General features: G+C 41.4%; 1 non-coding gene and 1 pseudogene across 1 annotated transcript; one reads left to right on the forward strand and one right to left on the reverse strand.

The window, feature by feature from the left end:
- Nucleotides 1-2086: 2086 nt before the first annotated feature.
- LOC121823297 (5S ribosomal RNA) lies at nucleotides 2087-2205 on the forward strand. The gene has a single exon (XR_006064713.1). It is a non-coding gene; the product is annotated as a 5S ribosomal RNA (ribosomal RNA).
- A 10205-nt stretch (nucleotides 2206-12410) lies between these two features.
- On the reverse strand, nucleotides 12411-12776 carry LOC102925090 (protein C10 pseudogene; annotated as a pseudogene).
- Between the last annotated feature and the right edge of the window lie 4806 nt (nucleotides 12777-17582).

The following is a 17582-nucleotide window of genomic DNA, read 5'->3' on the forward strand; positions in this document are numbered from 1 at the left end:
TTGAGGTTCTCTCCTCTCATATGACTTTATCTTGTATCAAGTTGACATAAAACTATCCAGCACAACTGACCCCTTGTCAACTTGACACACAAACACATCACTTGCTAAGCCACAACCTTTCCCTTTCTCATTCATTCTCAAGATCTCACATTAAAATCAGAACTTTAAATGTCCCACAATCTTTACACATTAAAGCACATTAAAAGTTCAGTTCCTTTGAACTATCCAATCTCTTTAAAAATGTAAAATCTCTTTTAGAAATTCAAAATGTCTCAACTGTGGACTCCTGTAAACTCAAAATTAAGTTAAATACTCTATTTCAGGAAGAGAACCGGGGCAAAGTCACAATCAGATCAAAGAAAAACCAAAGTCCCAACAGTGTAAATAACACAATGACCAATGTGGAGGATCCACTCATGGACTCTGGACTTCTCCAAAGGGCTTGGGTCACTTCTCCAGCTCTACCCTCTGCAGCACACACTTTTCTCCTAAGCACCTAACAGGTTCCATTCCACTGTTGTGGTTGTCCCATGGTGCTGTCATCTCCAAAATGCTGGGCTTTTCTACTGCAACTGGGATGCACTTCTACTAGTAGCCTCTCTTGGGCTCTCTCAGTGGTGGTAAGCCTCTAATTTTCCCCATGACCATTTCTTTTCTTTTTTTTTTTTTTTTTTTTTTGGTTTTTCGAGACAGGGTTTCTCTGTGTAGCTTTGCGCCTTTCCTGGAGCTCACTTGGTAGCCCAGGCTGGCCTCGAACTCACAGAGATCCGCCTGGCTCTGCCTCCCGAGTGCTGGGATTAAAGGCGTGCGCCACCACGCCCGGCTCCCCATGACCATTTCAATCCTGGGGTTTCCACTGCTACTCAGCTGTACCTTTATTAATAGTCTCTCTGGTTTCCCTCAGCTGCTTTTCATAACCCCTTCATGCCTTCAAAACATACCACCTGTGTGACTGTTATACTACCAAGTTTGGCTGCCAGCATGAAGTACAACCTTGGTCACCCCTGGAACACACCTTCTGTGTGCTGACTTTCATGAACATTTCCCAGAAGATTTCACCTCAGCAAGGCTGGTCTCTTCTGAATCACTGTTAATTTATCAGCTCCAGCTGACCAGCATCAAGCATCTGAGCAATGGGAAGGTTTTACTCTGGTAGTTCTAGTATTTTGTTAACTACAGCTGATTCTTCTGTCCCAGCTAATCAGAACCACAGAATTTTCATTAAAAACAACAAATAGTCCCTAATAAAGTCTATGAATTTCCCTCTGAAATTTCCCAAGCCAGGCCTCCATCCTCTGCATTACTCCCAACGTTGTTCTTATCTTCCAAGCTCCCACAGAACAGTTCACTGAACTCTTAATGCTCAATGACCTTTCCAGCCCAAAGTCTCAAAATCCTTCCACAAACCTCTCCAAAACAACATGGTCAGGTCTGTCACAGAAATATTCCACTGCCATGGCATCACCTTGTGTTAGTTTGGGTTTCCATTGCTGCGACAAGACAGCACAACCAGACAGCAAGGTGGGGAGGAGAAGGTTTATTGACTTACACCTCCATGTTGCTTCATTATTGAAAGAAGTGAGGATAGGAACTCAAACATGGCAGAAACCCGGAGGCAGGATGTGGTACAGAGGCCACAGAGGGGTGCTGCTTACTGGCTTATTCCCCCATGGCTTGCTCAGCCTGCTTCCTTACACCACCAGGACCACTAGCCAAGAGATGGTGCCACCCATGTTGGACTGGGCCCTCTCCCATCGACATTAATTAAGAAAAATGCCTTATAGCTGTGGTTCTCAAGATGTGGGTCTCAGCCCCTTTGGGGTCACATATCAGATATCCTGCATATCAGATATATTACGATTCGTAACAGTAGCAAAACAGCAGTGATGAAGCAGCAATGAGATAATTTTATGGTTAGGGCACCACAACATGAGAAATTATATTAAAGGGTCGTAGCATTAAGCAGGTTGAGAACAACTGCTCTGTTGACTTGCCTGTAGCCAGAGTTCTTAGTTGAGGCTCCCTCCTCTCAGATGATTTTAGCTTGTGTCAAGTTGATAAAAACAAAAACAAAAACAAAAAAACTGTCTACAGCCATACCACCCTGAACAAGCCCGATCTCGTCTGATCTCAGAAGCTAAGCAGGGTTGGGCCTGGTTAGTACTTGGATGGGAGACCACCTGGGAATACCGGGTACTGTAGGCTTTAAAAAAAAAAAAAAACTATCCAGGACAATGATGGACTACATCTATAAGCTGAAATAAATTCTTCCCCCCCCCCCCCACCAAGTTGTTTTTGACCAGGGAATTTATCACAGCAATAGTAACCTAACTAAGACACCACCCATATTTTATCTTTTTCTATTGTTAAATTTAGCTCTAGGTAGAGAATTGTAACCCCAATTTTGCCATTAGGTATAATCCAACTGTTGGCAATCTTAAGTATTTGTTGATTTAACAGAAGGTTCAGCTTTTTGAGGTTGAAAGCAAAAAAAAAAAAAGAAAAAAGTCATCTATTTTATTCACATGGATCCAATTTAGATGACACTTTGGTTTTCAGGTTCCAGTATTAGAATTTGCATTCAGTGTTGGCCTATCATCCTGAGTTTAATGTGGACTGTTCTGCCCAGACCGTAACCCCCAGAGAGACCACCAAGGACGAGCATACCAGAATGCAAAAGCAAGGTTTACTGCTGCTGCAAGTCATGACAGGGAACTCATTTCAAGCCATCTCAAGTGAGGCAGGGAAGAGTTACTCTTTCTTGGGGAAGTTAGTTTTTATAGGCAAAACCCATAAAATTTCTTAGAGGGGAGGGGGTTAGTACGGGTCCATCCTTGATTGGTCCAGTTTTTCCCGGGCCTGGACTTTGTCTTATTCTAGCTTATCTGTTTGCCCTGTCAGGAGTTTTACAACTCCTCTCTGGGGTCTGGTCATGTTATCTCTGGAGAGGGGCATCTCGTGGTTAATTGGTTACCATCAGACATCCTGACTCTGTTCTTTTGAGTTCCTGGGGCTGGCGCCATCATTTCTGGGGACTTGAAACTGGCCTGGGTCTATCTATATTGAGATATCTTTGTCTAAGGCCCCCTTTTTGAGACAATAGAGTGAGAGTCTTGTTGTGCCTAGATCACATGCCCAAAGCTGCCACTGGAGACTTTAGGTACAGAATGCAAAAGTAAGGTGTTTTCTAAGTTTACAAGCCTCCAGGGAGGCTCTTCCAAATCTCTCACTCACAGCAGGGAGATTAGAAGGAGTGTTCCCCTTTCTTTGTGAGGCTAGTTCTTAAAGGCACAGAGCATATAATTCATTTCAACCTGCCTCCCTTTTTAGTCTTTTGGTCGAATATCCTGACTGTGTTTTCCAAAGTCCCTGTAGCAGATACAGCCACCTGGGAAAAAGGGGTCTAAGTTCTTATCTACACTTAGGAATCCTGGTTTAAGCTTCTCATTTTCTGTAGGGGATAGAGTGGGGGGTTTTACTGAGGTATCACATGGACCACCTTGCCAATCTTTTTTATTTGCCTTTTTAATTAAAATATATAATTACTCCATTTCTCACCTCCTTGGTCCCTCCTGTCCTTCTCATTTGTGATCCCTGTCCTGAATCCATGCCCACCTCTTTTAGAACTACTGTTAGACATATAAATGAATCAACATAAATATACCTACTGAGTCCAATCAATCTTTGCCAATTGTTGTGGGATACTCACCAAATACAATAATAAACTTCCCTGGTTTCAACCATTAAGAATTGTAATTGCATGACTGAGCAGGACACTGAAACCCACATGCAGGCCCCAGGGATCTGCCCAGGCTCTGATGAGAAAACACAGTACACATCACCTTGTGGTGCTTAGCAAATAGGTACTGTTATGGTGAGCAAATGTATGATGTGGTGAGAGAGGGAGAGAGAGAGAGAGAGAGAGAGAGAGAGAGAGAGAGAGAGAGAGAGAGAGAGAGAGAGAATGGTTCATGTCCTATGGACAGAGGCATATATGAAGAGGTAAAAGGGGGGAGGAGTGGGGTGACGTGACATGGTTGGCTTTTGTATATTAAAGGTCCAGCCTTAATATTATACCATCCCAGAAGAGACGCTACCATTGGCGTGAGAATGAATCCAGATGCACGAAGCTCTTTCATCCAATTTGTTTATTCGTCTAACACCATCATTCAGCCACTAATTCAACTCTCTCAGTTCAGCTCCCTCAATTCAACTTTCTCCATTCAAAAGTCTCCCCTTGTCCTCTCAGGACTGGTCTATGTCCTTTCCCAAGAAGCAACACCTCATGTTTAGGATACAACACAAGATTGTAGGGGCCCCACCAGAAGCTTCCTGGCAACTTTATTTGCAACCCAAAAGGGAAGAGACAAGAGTGGAATCAGATAGCAGTTGGGATAAATCAGAAAAGGGATTTATGTGCTAGAAATATACCTTTACTGTGGCTAGGTGAAAGCACTACGAGTCTATCACAAATGTGTCTAACCACAAACTTACAGGTGATGGGGAGGGAAAATCTGAGGTCACTAAGAGTTAAAAGTGTCGCTATTTTCCTCTGCTGCCAGTTTCCTGACAGGGCAGGGGAGGAGAACTGACAGCTAGTCAATCTGCATCACAGCTTGAAGCACCCGATGAGGGGAAACCCCTTTGATCTAAGAGGTTGCCCTGGAGCAGTGAGAAAGTTCAGGTCTTCCTGAACTTGATTGCACAAGAAACAAAGCCTTGTGTCTAGGGGCCAGGCACTTGGCCTGGGAGTCAGGTTGTCTGGAAAGGATGGTTTACCTTAGTTGGTGGGGGGCTACTTTGTTTGGGGTTGGCTCTATCTTAGGAAGTAGCTTAAGGAGGATATTTACAAAAGGCTAGTATCCAAATTATACCCAAAACGAATGCTAAAGAGGAGCTTGGAGGCAGAAGGTTCTGTCTACATGATCTTTCAAACAGAGGTTCACACACACACATACACATTTTAGGAGAATTATGAGCACAAGGAATTCATGACAAGGCACAACTGAATATTAAGCTGTATAACGCCAGATAGTCTTTGCTAAGGCTTTCCACTCGACTGACCCTTGGTCTGGTCAAGGTATAGCTTATAATATACAGCTGGACTTCTATTTCATATTCCTGTGGCTCACCACAGGTGGCTTGATTGGTTATTAGTTATGAATGGATTTAATCTATCAGATTGTCAATGATCCCTTAAAGGTGAGACTTAATGGTGTAGGGTGTATTTGACCACTGTTCTCCAATTCACATGAGTCAAGCTCTTGGGAGTTACATGTGAAGACACAGGAGGATAATTCCTACTGACCAAGAACACATCCCAGAGAAATACAAATCAATTTAGTTCCATATCTGAATGCAAGTGTATTTGGCATTATTCAAATAAAGATTCAAATATGCATGTTTCTTAAACAACAGAAAATTTAAATATATCATGTTATATGAATCCATTACTACCATGACAGTGATAAATGACTGTTATAATATTAATCATATATAAAATATAACACAAGAAAATGAATATTGGCATAAAATGCTATGTATTATGCTTTTATATCTATAAATTTTCAAAATATTGACTTATTAGCTTGGTATTTAGTTTTTGATAGTTTTTATTTGAGGATTTGAAGAATTTTTGTGATTTTACCCTTTATCATGTGACCATTAACCATGTTTATATTGAATACACACATATATGAGATATATTTTAAACACTTTCACTTTAAATTTACGAAATTAATAGAGCTATTGTCTCTATGTTACCAGTTCGGGGGTGCAGCAAGGTCAAATACTTACATGTTCTAGAGTCCATGTTTTTAAAAGCATTTTTTTGTTTATTTTTGATATTATATTTTAATTACAACATTTCTCTCTTCCTTTTCCTTCTTCCAAACCCTACCTAATACCCCCCCCACTCTCTTTCAAATTGATGATGTCTTTTCTCATTGATGTTATTGCATGAATATATGTATTTGTACATGCATGAACCTTTCCAAATATAGCCCGTTAGATCCATATAATGTCACTTGTATGTATGTTTTCAGGTCTGACTATCATTGAACGACCAGGTGGGGTGCTCTTTGGCCACCTCTCTCACTCCCAGCTTTGCTTACTTGCCTTTCATTTTTTGTGTGTAGGTTCAGGCCTCCTGGGCTCTTCCCCATGCAGTTTGATCTTTATACCCAGAGGTAAATGTGGTCTTTACCCCTCATTAAGGAAATATCTCTTTGCAACAGACAGAGACCACTACAGGAAAGGATTTTTACAACAGTCAATTCCAGAACAGTGTTAAGTTCTGAGGAAGCTGGTGTTGGTGCATTGTCTGCATTATAGTCCACACACTGGAGATACCTCACCCAACGCTGGAAGAATTAGCTCTGTGGTGTTAGAGGGCTTTGGAGAACAAGTCCTATCTCTTCTGCTCCTTTGATAATAAAGCTTTACAAATGGATTTGTCTAATACCATTCTATAGGTTATCTTCTTTTAAAACAAATGCTTATCAAAGTGAATGATCCCAGTTAAACTGTCAAGGAAGAGTCAGAGACCTGACCCATTCCTTCTGATTATTTTTCTTTCCGGCAACCACTGATTGCTGGTGAGGGTTCCCTGTGGACACAGCTGCCTCTTCTCACCTATGTGGGGTGTCATTGGAAGTAGCTTCCAAACATTAGTTCTGGAGTGATCCCTGACTGTGGTATCCAGAACTGGAATGGTGTCATGAGCCACGATCTTTGGGTTGTGGGTCTTTTCTTACTAGCATGACCAGGAAAAGAGGACACTGGCAAGTACCTGATCTTTTCCCACATCACTTCTACTACAAGCAGGAGAGAAAACATCCATAGAGGGATGAGGGAGTGCAAGAATCAAAGTTATTCTCAGGGTCAGGGTTTAGCTTGTGGGGGGTTGTTTTTGCTCTTTTGGGAGTCCCACAACCCAGCTCCCAAATAAATCACACACGGAATCTTATTCTTACTTAGGAATGCCCAGCCATAGCTTGGCTTGTTTCTCCCCAGGTTTTCTTAACTGTACATTATCCCATCTACCTTTTGACTCCAGGCTTTTCTTTTTCTTGCTTCTGTAATCTTACTTTCACTTTTACTCTGTGGCTGGCTATGTGGCTGGGTGGCTGGCCCCTAGCATCCCCCTCTCCTTGTTCTCTTGCTCTTTCTTCTTCCTCCCAGATTTCTCCTTCTATTTATTCTCTCTGCCTACCAGCCCTGCCTGTTCTCTCTCCTGCTTTGCTATTGGCCGTTCAGCTTTTATTAGACAGGCACAGTACACAGCTTCACAGAGTTAAACAAATGCAACATAAACAAAAGTGACACACTTTGAAACAGTATTCCACATTAGGTGGAATAAAGAGTTACAGGAAGTGTTGTGCTGTCATTTTTTTTTTCCAGATACTGTCCTGAGCATGGCCCTACTGGGTAAAGGGAAGCTTTTTTCTGTCCCACCCCATCCCACAGCCCTTTCCAAATAATCATTCAGAGGCTTATATTAATTATTAATGCTTGAATGGCTCAGGCTTCTTACAAGTTAGCTCTATGTTTAAATTAACTCATATTTTCTTATCTATGCTTTGCCATGTGGCTTGTTGCTTGTTACCTCATTTTCTACAAGTCTTGCTTCCTCAGCAGCTGGCTGTCGTCTGTCCTGACTCCACCCTTCTTCACTTTCACTTAGATTGTACCTGGCTACTGGCCAAACAGCTTTATTTATCAACCAGTGAGAGTAACACACATTCACAGTGTACATGAAGACCATCCCAGAGCATTGCTGTGCCTCACGGCAGCCCAGACTCTAAACACCCCGACACTGGAACTGAAACCATGCTAAAATCTGACAGCTTTAGATGAAGCTTCCTTGTGTGCAATTTCATTCTCTTTCCTTTTAACCACAACTATTTTGTTATATTTTATTTAAAACATATCGCTAGGATTTTTTTTCCTGGGGTGGTGGAGAAATTTTCTTCACAGTGGCTTCAGTTAAAAGAGCATCTGGGAGTCATGACGGATGAATCACAGTAGAAGTGTATAGATGATTACATTAATGAAACACAGCATATTATTGGACTCTTAAGGGGTTTTCTGCTGCCAAATCAAGGTTTGTTATTCAGCACCTGAGCACCACAATCCCTAGAGTTCCATGGCATGTTTAAATATAAGAGAAATGTCCTATTTTTTTTTTTTTTTAGAAAACCTTATTTTTCCTTTCTTACTAGCTATCACTATGATTTCAGAGGCTTATAGTTGAAAACATAAATTCCTTCAAAACACTTTTTAAAATTGTATGTTTTTAGGCAGGTTGCATCTAATAAATAGTTCAGTAAGTCTTGCTAGGAAAATATGCACTGAAAGACACAGAATGAAATATTTGGGGTTATTATATAAACTATGACATCCGTGGCCCAAAACTCATGGTACTTTGAGGCTTGACTCAACACATTATGACAGCCATTGTCTTTACTGGTCACAGTGGTAGGCTGGTACCTTGAGCAGTCTGCTAGAGCAATGCCGGGATCCCCTATTGCCTTTGTTGATCCTTCCTCACAATTAGTTTCTTCCTGCTGCATTTTCTCCCCAGACTTTGCATGTGGTCTTCTGTCTTTCGCTTGTAATCGTCCACAGCTCTGACTCTCTTCATCCTATCTGATGAGCTTGTGTCTCCCTTGTGCCCAGCTGTGCTGCTTGAGTGGAACTGATGACATTGGTAGGATCCATGAGTTAAAACGAAATAGTAACTTTAGATTAATTCTATGGGTAAATGACTTCCTATCATTTCAGAAAAATTGTTAGAGACTATTAGGGATAGATATCAAACAAAAATTCAGATCTAAAAGGCAAGGCAATTTAATAAGTAAATGAAAGAGAAACATTTAAAAGATTAAAAAAAATCAGTGTGAACCTTTAGCTAATAACAAAGACACTTGCAAGATAAAAGAAACCTGTAGGGCTAGCAACATGGCTCTGTGGGTGAAGGTACTTGTTTCATAAGCCTGGTGACCTGAGTTTGATCCTCATAGCCCACATAAATGTAGGAGAGAAGAAACTTCACAAAGCTGTATGACCTCCTTATGTGCTTTGTGATACTCCTGCTCCATTATAAATATGCACATACTAGTACAATTGTTGAGAATCTGAGAAACGGGCCTGGCCACAGAATAAGTGCTCCAGGCCTTTCTCCAGGGTCTCACCTCCTATTCCTCTTCCACCAGCTTGCTCCTCTGCAGCAAGCACTTGTTTCTCACTGTTCACTATGGCTTTCACACTGGCTATTTTGTCTTCCTAAAGTCTTTGCCTTCAATAAATGTATATTTCACACAAAATGAAAGTAGCATTTCAAATAATGGAAGAAAAATTAGTTATATCATAGGTAATAGAATAATTATTTAGTCTCCTAAAGGAACCATAACTTTTTCCATAGAAATTTGACTGTTAAAATGTTTGAAATACCCCTATATCTGGAAGTTTTATTTCTACAGAAATGCAGATACATCCCCCCCACACACACACACATACACACACATACTCACACATACCCCTTTAGGAATGACCATTTGGAGAAGGGTAAGAGAGTAGTATACTTATCTACCAATCCAAATTAAACCACTATTGCATGGTATAGTTTTAAAGAGCTGTGCTGCTAGTTCACAAAGGAAATATCTTATTTATACTAATTGGGATTGTTTATTTGCAAGGTATTGTTTGGTACAAGTGATAAGCATCAGTATATCCTTTAGCATGTATTTATTGTTCTGATTCTTTAAATATATGTTCAGATGCTTATCAATCTAAAATGCAGAACACACTTATACTTTTATATAAACAGAGTAAAAAATAGGAAGTATATTTGTTGCTGCTAATATGCATCAGTATGCATTTTTTTCTCTCTCTTTTTTTTGGGGGGGGAGCAATGTTTTCTCTTGGGGGGTTATTTTTTCAAGACAGGTTCTTACTATGTAGCTCTGGCTGTCTTGGATCTCACTATGTAGCTCTGGCTAGCCTAAAACTCACAAAGATACGCTAGGCTTTACCTCCCCACTGCTGAGATTAAAAGTGTGTGAATATATATATATATATATATATATATATATATATATATATATAATATTGTTTGCTTGTTTTTTTGAGACAGGGTTTCTCTGTGTAGCTTTAGCACCTTTCCTGTAACTCATTCTGTAGCCCAGGCTGGCCTCGAACTCACAGAGATCCGCCTGCCTCTGCCTCCTGTGTGCTGGGATTAAAGGCATGCATCACCACTGCCAGGCTATATTGCATTTTTTGATGATGAGAGGCTGTAGTTTTAGAGTTTCAAAAGGATTGGAAGGAGTCAATAAATATGAAAGTATCTCAGAAGTTTCTTTCTAAGTCTTTGTCTCACTTAAGAGATTCAGATCCACAAAAGAATGTACATGGTATCTTTAAAAATTGATTTGATGAAATTAAAAATGGCAATGACTTCTGGATAAAAATTGCAGGATGTGCAATCTGACTTCTTTTCTATGAGATCTGGAATGCATTGCTTTAAAGGAGAAGAGCTTTCTGTTCTTTTTATGTAAATTACTTATTTTATTATAACTTGTTATTGAGGATTTCTTGCTCATATACAAAGAAGTATGATCTTATCCACTTTCTATTTCCCCTCACTAGTTGTCCCTATATTTCCTCAACACAACATTTCTTCCTCTTAAGTCCATTTCTTCGTCCTCTTCCTGCTCCTCTCCTCCTCCCCTCCTCTTCAGCTCCTCTCTCTTCTTGCCCTTTTGGGTAATGCTAAGTCCCATCCTGCTGACCATACTTTGGGTAATGCTAAGTCCCATCCTGCTGCCCATACTTCCGTGAATTTGGGGACATCCACTGGAGTGTGTGTTTTTATTTGGTTTTGTTTTGGGGGGAGGGTCTCACTTTACATGTCAGGGTGGCCTCAGATATGTGGCAATTGTTTGGGTGGGAGCTCCACCACACACAGCTCCTCCCCAAACCCGCCCTTCAAAGCCCGCCAAACACAGCTCCTCCCCGAGAGAGGCCCAGGACGACTTCCACAGGGGATATATAAATGGCATCCCCCAAAACAGACTCGTGGTTCTTCTGGTGTCGAGTCCCTGCCTGCTCTCTGGAAGGCTTCACCCATTACACCTGGGTTTTTCCTGATTTGATCTAATTTGCTTTGTTGCATCTGTGGAGAGGCCTTTAGCAGGCCTAAAGCTTATCAGTAATCCTCCTGTCTCAGCCTGGTGAGAGCAGGTATGACTGGTGTGACCATGCCCCCAGCCACTGTTTTGTTTGTTAATTTCTATCAATGGTAAAAGAAAAACCACTTTTTCTGATCTTTCTGATTGGGTTTATTTTGTTCTTTGAAACTTTTGTATCTCCTAATATTGGAGAACTATGCTGAATTTGTGGAGTTTCAGAAAAGGACTTAGCAATATGCCTTTTTTGAAATGCTAATCCTTAGAACATTTTAAACATTGGAGCGCACATCAGTCACCTAGTTACACTGACAAACTGGAACATTTGCACTCAACTAGTTGACTTCCTTGAGAAAGAAGCTTAGGAAGAAGCTTTAAAAAGCCTCATGAAAGTTATTTAATACATTTTGGAGATTCTGCAATTAACATGAATAAAAGCCACATTGTATAATGAAACCTTGTTTCTGAAGATAGCAGCACATTTGAGCAAGAAAATGTTAAAGAAAGACGATATGAATTATATGGAAAAGTCAAACTGTGCAGCCTGGGCTTCTGCAAGCCTTGGTACATAGAGCGGGGAAGGACAGACTCCCCTGCAGAAAAATAAGGAGACCAATGTGCTCAGTCAGCATTCAGATGACTTGTAGAAACTCAGGTGCCCAAAGCTGGTGTTGGAGACACAGCAGAGAGCACAGCATATAAAAGTAAATTTAGCATTTATACTTTCAAAAATAAAACTATATCAACATTGATTTTTAGATTATAAATTCATTTTGACCTAGACAATTGAATGGGGAGTGGATTTGCCATGTTTGAGGGAAATATTTTCTATTAAAGATATGTATTTATAAATTTGCAGCTGAGTAATATTTAAACTACCTTGAAGTTAAAGTTTTGCGGATGTATTTAAACTGGACATTAACGAAAAAATTCTGGCCAGGTACATTGGTACATATTTAAACTACCAACATTTTGGAGCCTGATGCAGGAAAATTACTGTGAGCTGGGTTACATAATGAGTTTGAAGCCAGCCTACATAAAAGAGTCATTGTCAATCTGGTCTATAGTGAGATTGTGTCTCAAAAATAATGTATGTGAAGTTAAGTATAATTTACAACAAATTTATTATTATTATTATTATTTTTAGTCACAAGCGCATTTATTATTCTCTGGAACACAAGGTCTTCTTCCCTAGCAGTGACACACAGACAAGAACAAATCTCAGGAGGCAGCCACGCTGCTTCCGGAAGCTGGCCCATGGGGCGGTAGTGTCATAGGCGGCAGGAACAGTGCCTTTAGCTTGCCGGACAGGCTGGCAATCTCCGGATCCCATGGGCTTCGTAAGACTTGACTAGGCAGACAAACTTTAGGACACCCGTCGCAGCTGAAGCCATAGGCTTTAATAACCTCCTGCTGGATCTGCGTGGCCACTGGCAGCACAAACTGCAGCATCTTGCCCATATCATTGCATGCATTGTCTCTAGCCTGGTCCATGCGCACGGCACAGAACGCTTGGATCACTTCCGCCAAGACCACCTTGGCCTGCTCTGTGCTCAGGGCCGCGGGCTGGGCCAAGGCAGACGCCATAGAGCGCCAGTTGCTACTTGACTAGTGCAGAGCCTGGAGAGATCCGGAGAAGCCAGCCCCCTGCTGCCTCCTGCCATGGCTACTGGGCCAGCGGAGGAGGAAAGGAAGCCACCTCGCAGGAGGAGGAAGTGTCTGAGCGTGGACCTAGCACACGCACTTCCTACAGGACCCCAGCGCGAGCAAACCCCATCGCCCCAACAAATTTATTAGTAATATCCATTGGTTTGGGAGTTTTTACTCAGTTTGGAATTTGGACTTTGCTAAAATTCGGCTTATATATTTCTAACACGTCAAGTTTGGGCCAATATTCTCCAAATACATCAAGCGTATGTATGTATGTATGTATGTATGTATGTATGTATGTATGTATGTATGTTATTCATTTTACATTACAAACCACAGATCCCTCTCCCACTCCCCCCACTGCCTCCCCCTTCCACCCCTCATGCCCTCCTCCAACAGGGTAAGTTCTTCCATAGGGGGACAGTTAAGCCCAGTACATTCAGTTGAGGCAGGACTAAGCCCCTCCCCACTTTATCAGGAGTGAGCAAGGCATTCCACCATAGGTAATGGGCTCTAGAAGCCAGCTGATTTGCACCAAGGACAGATCCTAATCACACTGCCAGGGGCCCCTCAAACTGACCCAGCTCCATAACTGTCTCCCATATGCAGAGGGTCTAGTCCAGCCCCATGCAGGTTCCACAGCTGTTGGTTTAAAGTTTGTGAGTTCTTTTGAGGTTCAGTTGTCTCTGTAGGTTTCCCCATCATGATCATGACTGCCACTTGCTCATACAATACCTCTTCCCTCTCTTTGACTGGACTCCAACTCATAGCTCCAGATAAGCTAGGAAACAAGGAGGACCCTAAGAGGGGTGCACAGATCACCCTGAGAAGGGGAAACAGAGGAGTTCCGATGAGTAAACTGGGCATGAGGGAGCAATAGAGGGGAGGGGATGGGGGATGAGAACATGAGGGAACAGGGTGGTTGAGCTGGGGAAGGGGAGGAATGGGAGAGCAATGAAAGAGATATCTTGATAGACAGAGACATTATGGGGTAAGGGAGAAATCTGGTGCTAGGGAATTCCCAGGAATCCACAAGGATGACCCAAGATTAGACTACTAGCAATAGTGGTGAGGGTGCCTGAATTGGCCTACCCTGGTAATCAGATTGGTGAATACCCTAACTGTGGCAAGTCACAAGAATATGCTATAAGGGCCGGGCGGTGGTGGCGCACGCCTTTAATCCCAGCACTCGGGAGGCAGAGGCAGGCGAATCTCTGTGAGTTCGAGGCCAGCCTGGGCTACCAAGTGAGTCCCAGGAAAGGCGCAAAGCTACCCAGAGAAACCCTGTCTCGAAAAACCAAAAAAAAAAAAAAAAAAGAATATGCTATAAGGAATCCAGCTGTGTATTAAAGCTATACCTTAACCATGCCAGGAGTCAGTCAAGTGGGAAGTCATCTAGCATGGACTATTTTGTGTTACACAGCTTAATTTCAACTGTGCCTTGTTATGAATTTCTTGTGCTCGCAATTCCCATATAACATGTGTGAGAACTTCCTGCTCAGGCCAGTACTTGGATAAGGTCACATAGGCAAAGCCAAGCAGGAGGTTGATGCATAGTTTTGTTTCTTGTGCAAATGAAGCTCAGACCATCCCCTTGCCTTGAGGCCTAGTGGCTCTCCAGAGCAATTGACTGAGAACAAAAGATGTTTTTACATATCAAAGTGGAAGGTAGGGTGGAGCAACATTCCTGGGGAGGCAGAGAACTGCGTGGCCTGGGGAAGAAGAAACAGGAATTTTTATGTAGGGGCAGACAGAATGGTATGACCAGGGAAAAGAGAAGAACACAGAGTCTTATAGATGGTAAGGCAGAACTCTTGTAGAGTTCATCAAAGTCAGGAATAGAGAACAAGTAGAGATGGAGGGTGAAGAAACAGAGGGCGAAGATGAGGCTGGAAGCATAAGAGCTTAGTTTTTAGCAGGACTATGAGGGGGCAGTAAAAGAGGGGACAAAGATGACTGTTGTCAGAATGGAACTGAAGCTATGGAGACAGGATTTCATCCCAGAGAAACAAAGTAGATGGACAAAGAGCTTGGTGTATCTAGATTTATTCCTGTCCTGAATGCCTGATGGAGCTGTAGATAGATAGTCTTAGAGGAATAAAGTTAACAGACATAAGAGCATAGTATGCGTAGATTTTTTTCCCTCAGATAACCCATGCCAGATGTAGCATCTTCCCCAGACTCTGGGCAATCCATACCTAACTATCATCTTAAAGCCTTCACCCAGTAACTGATGGAAGCAGATGCAGAGATCCACAACCCTGCACCAGGCCAAGTTCCAGGAATTCAGTCAAAGAGATGATAGTGTTTTTGTTGTGCCCAGATCGTGACCCCCAGAGAGACCACCAAAGACGAGCATGCCGGAATGCAAAAGCAAGGTTTAATTCTGGATATCCAAAAGCAATACAAGCCTAGGCAGGGACTTCGTCCAATACATCCAATGCAGTGGAGGCTGGAGGAAGTGCCCACCTGTCTGCAAGCTCAGTTTTTAAAGGGAAAAGTCACAAGGTTACATCATTTAGGGGTGCTAGTATAGGTACAATTCTGATTGGCTCGCTTCTAGGGACTTCTAGAAATTACTTCTAGGGGAGTGGTTGCCCGCCACCATTTCTCATTGGCTGCCCTCAGGTGGGGGCATTTCTGTGGTCAGTTACCCTGGAAAGCAGGGAGAGGACATTCCATAGTCTGGCAGGCATTACCTCGTGACTATCTTGTGACTCTGTACTTTTACACTTCCTGGTTTCTGGAATCTGAACTGACTGGTTTCAGTAACTAATGGCCTATTCCCAAAAGGAGAAATCTTAGGCCTTAATTTTAGGGTGAAAGCATTTTGGTCTTATTTCTAAAATGGCTCATTTTGGTCTCACATTTTAATTATTTTTTACTTTTACAATCGTACCAATAGGCATTAGGAGACTGGTAAGCAATATTTTATGAATTTTCTATTCTATTGATCTTAGGATAAAAAGGACTTAACCTGGAAGCTACAGTTTGCTTAAAAATGCCAATTCCAAGTCTTTCTAACTGGTCATATCTTTAGGAATCTGAGGAACTCAGATGTTTTCTTCCATTTCTCCTACTCTACTGCCATGGGGCGCTATTGGGGGGTTTGGATGGTTGTATCTAAGTTCAAAGTACTTGGTGTATATAGTCTTTGAAGAATTAACTATTTTAGCTGCACATTTGGGACTTGAAATCACTCCACATTTAATCTTCTTACACTAAGCATGTTCTGAATTTCATAATGTGTGTGAAGAGAAGAAGCTTGCTAAAAAACCAAATGTGTTTTCAAAATTATTTAACTCTTTGTCATCAACTTTCAGGATTTGGCTTTCACTTTTGGAGAAAAATTTAAAGTTGCTTATCTAAAGATTATTTGCTTCTTTACAATTTTGAAAAGCAGAAAAAAACTGCAGTTCATGCAACCATTACAGTGTGTCTCTGGCTCTATCCTTGTTTGAGCAGGGTTTATGAATTTTTTGTTGTTGCTGTTACTAGATTTGTTTTCAGAATCTTTGCTGGAGACCATCTACAACCCCCTTACAGTTTACATTCTAATTCATCAATCTGCCTGACTGTTTTCTAGTGTTTGTTTGTTTGTTTTCGGTTTACTGCCCTTTGAAGAAGGAGGTTGTCTAGCTATGCATCTTGTTTCATGAATGCACTCACTGACTGCAACAGCACCATCAGAGGGCAGTAAGCACCAACAGAGTGTAGGATTGTACTGTGGCTCTAGTAAACAAAAAAGGATGAGATTTTTTTCTCAATCTTCTAAAGTACATGAAATTTAGTTTTGTCACTTTATAAAAGTTTGTAAAATACATGGTATAGTTTGTGTATATTAGGTAGTTTGTCTGCACTTAGGTTATGAGAGTTCAGAATCATCTGTGAGGAAAAACAAGACACATACTGAAACCTAAGAAGTGTTTTGGTCATAAAAATATTTCAGGCTTTGAGTATGCCAATTATTAAATAGTATATTAAAATATACTTCTGCCATTAAATAATAATACTAAAACTTTGATCTAGAGAGCTCTTGTATAACTTTTGATTAATTTTATTAGTTTCATGATCCTTGTGCACACAGATAAGCACTAGGGAAAGTAGGAAGTTAAACATGCATGCTTACCTCTTCAAAGAAAGATGTTTACACATCTGCCACCCAGAATGCTGTGAATGGATGCAGTTCACAAACTGGGTGATCTTTTGCTCTCTCCAAGGCCAGGCTTCATCCAAATACCCCAGACTATAATGTTTATTTATCCTATTTATCCCAGATGTTCTTCCCATAGATCTTTGCTTCTCAGTCCATAAAACCCATCCCTATGAGAGATGTCACCTACATTTTACAACAGCCTAAGTAATTTCTATGACATCTCAGGGCCAAATCGTTCCTGATTCCCACAGCTGTTAGTCATTCTCCCTAGACCAGTGGTTCTCAACCTGTGGGTCATGACTCCTTTGGCAAACCTGTATCTTCAAAAATACTTAGACACAATTCATAATAGTAGCAACATTACAGTTATGAAGAAGAAATGAAAATAATTTTATGGTTTTGGGGCACCACAGCCTAAGGAACTGTATAAAAGGGTCACAGTGTTGGGAAGGTTGAGAACACTGCCCTAGACACGTACCTTGAGCATTCTAAGTCAATAGAACCTACCTTTATGGAGGCCATATGTACTATGTTAAGAGTTTCAATGTAAACATGTCTTAAGTTTCCTTGTGCACACAGGACTAAGC

Source organism: Peromyscus maniculatus, chromosome 16, assembly GCF_049852395.1.
Source record: "Peromyscus maniculatus bairdii isolate BWxNUB_F1_BW_parent chromosome 16, HU_Pman_BW_mat_3.1, whole genome shotgun sequence".
In the NCBI taxonomy this organism is placed as follows: Eukaryota; Metazoa; Chordata; class Mammalia; order Rodentia; family Cricetidae; genus Peromyscus; species Peromyscus maniculatus.